This window comes from Haplochromis burtoni, unplaced genomic scaffold (assembly GCF_018398535.1).
Source record: "Haplochromis burtoni strain Fernald_Lab_line unplaced genomic scaffold, NCSU_Asbu1 Contig_3105, whole genome shotgun sequence".
Lineage (NCBI taxonomy): Eukaryota > Metazoa > Chordata > Actinopteri > Cichliformes > Cichlidae > Haplochromis > Haplochromis burtoni.
Genome location: NW_024585466.1, coordinates 393 through 6,367, shown reverse-complemented (window position 1 = coordinate 6,367; position 5,975 = coordinate 393). Strand labels below are relative to the sequence as shown.

Genomic DNA, 5,975 nt, shown 5'->3' with positions numbered 1-5,975 from the left:
TCAGGCGGAGCAACTGTGTGTTTAAATGAACTAAGAAGACCATTAAAATGATCCTACCTTCAAAATAAAAGCCTCTGGCATGATGTGAGTTTGGATCAAATCAATAGTTTTGTTAGTTTAGTCCAAATCAATGTAAATGTATAAATATCAATAGTTTTAAAGCTGCTGAGATCATTCAAACACTTTGATCCAGTCATTTGGATGTTGTCACATGTCAGGGTGGAGCAGCCATAAATACGAGGCTTTTATTGTGAAAATGCTGAGTGTGATGATCCAGAGGAGCCCATGGGGTGTTTGTGGCTGGATGCAAAGGTTTGTAGCTCTCCTTGTAAAGAGAAACAGCTTGAAGCTACAGAGGAGCGTCTGCAGAAGAAGACAGGGGAAAGAGGAAGAAGCTGAGGCCGCTGGAGAAAAGACAGGAAAAGGAAATCAGCTTCATTTGTTGGAGGCCGTTTGTTCATCACACTGAAATATTCCCACTTTAGAGACAGGAAACAAAGTGAAGTGTGGATTGAAAAACCAAAACAGCCACAAACATCAGACATGCTAACACTGTAACATTATTGGATGGAGCCACTGAGACTGAACCACCATCATGAGTCTGACCTCTGACCTTTGACCTGTATCTACAGCACTGACCTCTGACTTTCAGCTCCACTTGTTTCTCCATCATGATGTTTCCCTCCCTGGTGTAGATGGTGCAGGTGTAGGTGGAGTTGTCTCCATCTGCGGGGTGTTTCAGGGTCAGACTGAGGTCTCCAGGTTCCAGTAAGTTTCTCTTCATCTTCGTTCGGTTCTTGTATTTATCGTCCTGTTCTTCAGGCTGGTCAGAGCCGTTCTCATACACGTGGACCTTCCTGCTGTTTGCATCCTTCCACTCCACTTTAGCATCTTTAGGCAGACAAACTGTGGTTTTGCAGATCAGCTGGACAGACTCCACCTCTGAATTCACCCCCACCTTATAAACTGAGAGGACAACAAAGCACAACATGAGCTGTACTGAAGGTTACTAATGGTCTTCTTATGACCTGTTACAGAGGACTTATTCCTGTGCTTGTCCTGTTAGACCTCAGTGTAGACCACAACATTTTACTACAAACACTAGAACACACCAGAGTTATTAAAAAGGAAATTTACTGCAGTGGTTTGAATCACATCTGATAGATTCCAGTTTGTTTATGTAAATGAGGAGTTTCCTTCACAAACAAAAATTATTCATAGATGTGTATAATTGCTCTCCAGATGATACACATTCGATTTTAATGATTAATCCCTGTCATATCATTTACAGGCACGTTTTAAAGACACAAAGGCCTGGATCAACTCTAATTTACTGCTTCTAAATTCATCACATTGATCCAGGACCTGTACATAACTAGAACTAACACACACATATTAGTGTTTTTCAAATGAGGTCAGTGACCACTGTGTGATCGCTGCAGTCAGACAATTGAAGCTCCCAAAATCAAAGCCTCAAATAGTTTTTAAGAGATTTTAAGAATTTCTGTGAGCAAAATTTCTTTTATGATTTCTGGGACGACAACTGGAACAGAATCCACCTCATTACTGATGTAGAGCTGGCATGGAATATTTACAGAATGCTTAGTTTTGTCCTTGGAGTTCTGCAGAAATCATTAAACCTTCTAAAATTAAAAAAGGCCAAATCAGAGTTTTAGCTTTGAAAAATCATTAAACATCTTAATGATCCTAAAAACTTCTGGAAAATAATAAAATCTTATTAAGGGGATATAGCCACCAAAATACCAGATTTTGTTTTAAAAGGCTGACGTACTTTACTGAAATATTTTATATTTTAAGTGCTTTATACAGTTTGTTTCTTCAGGGTCTTTATTTGAATCTTTACATCAGATTTCAAACAGATTATTGCACAGGAGGCTCTCTGTAACAACTCAAACTCTGTGCTTCGAGCCTTCAGCTTTTCTCCTCTGAATGTCCTGGAGGTCCACAGAACCTTAAATCTGTTGGATCCAAATAAATGTGCAGGACCAGATCTTTATTTTATTAAACTGGCTGCAGATTATATAACAGAACCACTAACTTGTATTTTTAGTTTTAGTCTTTTGAACACTGAGATCCCTGAAATATGGAAATCTACCAATGTTCTCTCTTTGATGAAAAGAGATGATGTTAATAACTACAGGCCCACATCTAAATACTGTGTTTAAGTTTCCAAAAAGCTTATTAGTGAACAACTCAAAGAATTTGGGCAAATATTTAATTCTTTCCCAACATCAGTCAGGATTCAGTAAACAACACAGCACAATAACTGCTGCTCTTAAAGTGGATCAATGACATCATTAATGCAATGGACTGAAAAAAGCTCCTCTTTGTCTTGGCTTGTCAGAGGCTTTTGATACAGTTGTCCTGCCATTTTAGTAAACAGACTAAACAATATTGCTGTGTGTTATATGCTGTGAGTTGGTCATCAAATTATTTGTCGGCTAGAACACAGTGTGTTCAAAGGTGTTCCCCAGGGCTCCATATTTGGACCACTGCTCTTCTGTGTACATAGATAAAAATTCTGCATTACATTTTTATTCAGATGAACTTGAATTTGTGCAGTCTGCCTTTGATGATGTTCAGTCCCATTTGACTCAAATTAAGTTGGTGTTAAATTCAGATAAATTCAAGTTCAAGTTATTCTCAAGTGGCAAAGAGTTTTTATGCAAACTTCCTAAGAACAAAACCAGTCAAGGGATTGAGGTAAGGAATGCGCAAATGTCATGGGGAAGAAAAATCTGGTTGTAACAGTAGTACAATCTGACCTGATTATTTTTGTTGTTTAAACATCATTTGTTGCGGGTCATTTCTCATGTCCTTATGTTGAATTGAATGCACGTTTATGTGAGATTTCTTTATTGGGAAGAGAGGGGTAAAACATGGGAGCATAGTTAGCTAACGCTGTTGTTGCTTTTCCATTTAGGTCTTACGCCGACTGTCCACGACAGTAGACGAAAGCATTCTAACTTGTTGCCTTTTTGTTGTGAATGCAGATCAGAGAAGACACTACACAGAGGTCACATTGGTGCCGTAACTCGTTCGTGATGCTGCTGGATCGGGCTGGTGTCTTCTCGTGGCAGCAGCCTCGTGGAGCATCGGCCTCCTTATTGTTTAGACTGTTGGCTAACAGAATCAAACTTTGGGGACTTTTGGATATACTTTCATTTGGACTTTGTATATTGCCATATTGGATTAAGCCAATTTTAGCTCTTTTAATATCCTGCTAGATATGGATCTCAGTGACTCAGATGACACCCCAAATGTGACTCACCTTGATGTGGGTAGGGGTAGAGGGTTCACAGCTGTTCCTTTTTCACTGGGTGACTGTCGGGTGGGGCATAGAGCAGCAGATAGCCCTTGTGGGCTTGTGGCTGAGTCGCTGTCGGTACAGTGCACTAAGGCATCGGCCTCAGACCCCCCAATAACTGATGTGAGTCAAAACATGTGATAAATGGTCAGCTCGTGAAGTTCAGGAGGTACTGGATAAGTATCACCTGGGGAAAAGGGTTCCAGTCTTCTCCACAGACGGGTGACTGTGTCTATGTGAATAAGGCAGAGGTTAGCGCAAATGCTACTCTTTGCTTGGCTGACCACGAGCAGAGACCAGCTGTGAGTCAGGATAGCACTGCTATTGAGAGGTTGATCAGCATGCTAGAGAAGGTGCTGCTTCAAGTCCCAGGCTATGCTCGAGCTAATGTCAGGTGACGGAGTACCCGACTGCGAAAAATACCGTGTTTGGATGACACACCATGTTCCATATGCAGAGATAGCTCCCACTCCACCCTCATGCACTGTGGGGAAAACAGATTGTGCTTCCTGTGTCATGTACCTGATCATTCGAGACGCAACTGCCCAGAGGGCAAGTGTCCTCCTTTCAATGGTCATCAGGGAAACTGAACGATCTGCGTGGAGGACAGCGCAGATCCAGCAAGTAAGCTTCCCACTTTGGACATGACTACACAGATTATGAGACTTTGTATTCCACTTACAGTGGCATCATACCGCCAAATGAAACACTGATTGCACAGGGCTTGCATAGGCTCCCAAATACTGATAGCTTATTCTACTCTGCAGTGACTACTAGTAGTGGACAAGTTCTTAAAGCATTAGTGGACAGTGGATCTATGGCGTGCACCGTAAGTGAGACAGTTGATGAGAAACTTTCACAATCTATACCTGATATTGAGAGACGTTCAGCCGAAGACATTGTCATTATTGGTTGTGGGGGTCACCTTGTTATACCTTCTGCTACATATGATCTTACAGTATCAATATATGGCTTCGAGAAGCTTCGCACTACTCTAGATTAGATGGAGGAGTCAGGAAAAATCCATAAATCCCAGAGTGAATTCTCATCCCCCTTGTCCGGTGAAATGGTGAGCTTGCGCATATGCAATGACTTCAGATGATGAAATGCAAGAACAGTTAAAGATTCACATCCATTGCCTCATCAGTCAGACGCCCTTGCAGCACTTGGTGGGAAATGTCTTTTCCTCTTCAATGGATCTCACATCAGGGTTTTACAATGTCAGACTCCACGAGGACGACAAAAAATACACGGCATTCTCCCCATTTGGCCTTCATGAGTATAACATGGTGCCTCAAGGCCTGACAAATAGTCCTGCTACTTTTATGCGAATGTCCATTTTTGGTGATGAGAACTGCGCAAGCTTGTTGTGTTATCTGGATAACCTTATGGTCTATGCCACATCTGAACAGGTGGCACTTGAACGTCTGCAGATGGTTTTCTCGCGCCTTTCTGCCAACAACCTGAAGCTCTCATCTAAGAAATGCCACTTTCTTCAGCGGTCTGGGAAGTTCCTGGGACACATCATATGTGGTGAGGGTGTGAAAACAGACCCAAGTAAAATGCAGGCTATAGACAATGTGCAGAAAGCAGACCTGATGGAGTCTGACGGGGTGACACTGTGTGCGAGGAAAATCAGGTCCTTCCTTGGAATGGTTCTCTACTACCATCATTTTGTTGAGTGGTGCTCTGCAAAAACTAAGCCACTGTTTGATCCTGTGGCTGAACCGGCTGCGATACGCATAAGAGGTAGAGGCCATAAGCCTAAATTTAAAAGGGGCCACGTAGAGCTGGGCGATAGAACGATAACGATATATATTGCGACATAACTTTTTCTCGATAGAAAAGTTAAACTATTGCGATAGGCCTCATCTCTCTTGTCCTCTTAAAAAAAAGAACAGCCAATCCAAATTAAGTAACGCAGAGCCGAACCAATCACAACTGCAGCGTCATGTCACGTGACTTGTTACGTACAGCACAAGTGCTAAGCCGCACATGTGTATTTGTTTGGGAAGCAGCCAGCCGCCGTGCCGCCCGGGTAATGGAGGAAATGAGTGTGCCGACTAGAAAAAAAATCAACCGAGAGTGTGACCGAAGGTTACCGAAGAAAAAATAGATGATGGTGTCATGATCCTGGGTGTTTTGACCCAGCGTTTTGAGTTTTAGTTTATGGTTTATGTTTAAGCCCTTCAGGTTTTCTAAGTTCATTTTTATCATGCCTAGGTTGTTATAGTTCTTTGTCATTAGATTCCCCTTGTGTCTAACACACCTGTTAAGTCTCACTTGCCCTTCATGTGTTTCATGTCTGTGTCTTACTGTAGAGAAGTAGATTCTGTAGTAGGATTTTACATGATGTCCACAAATGCACCACTGACATCCACACCTTCCCAGCCAATAATTAGCAGGCTTATAAGAAACAGCTGTGCTTCACTACCAGAAGGAGGCATTTGGCAGTCTTGTCCATTCAAGGTGGCTGAGAGCATTAGGCAGTTAAGTGCTGCAGATCTCTCAAGGAAAGCTACTCGGTTTAGTATTGCCCTTTAGAGAGTGGTAAGTGGGACTCTTTGTTCATCATAACGTGGCATATAGTAGGGTGGACTTTGACAATTGTTTCCCTCCTTTGTTGCAGGTTTGCACTATACTGCTG

General features: G+C 42.1%; 1 long non-coding RNA gene across 1 annotated transcript; it reads right to left on the bottom strand.

Annotated features, from left to right (window-relative positions):
* Positions 1-869: 869 nt before the first annotated feature.
* On the bottom strand, positions 870-5,201 carry LOC121813866. Its single transcript, XR_006053932.1, has 2 exons — positions 3,293-5,201; positions 870-966 (listed from the first exon to the last, which is right to left on the bottom strand). It is a non-coding gene; the product is annotated as an uncharacterized LOC121813866 (long non-coding RNA).
* Between the last annotated feature and the right edge of the window lie 774 nt (positions 5,202-5,975).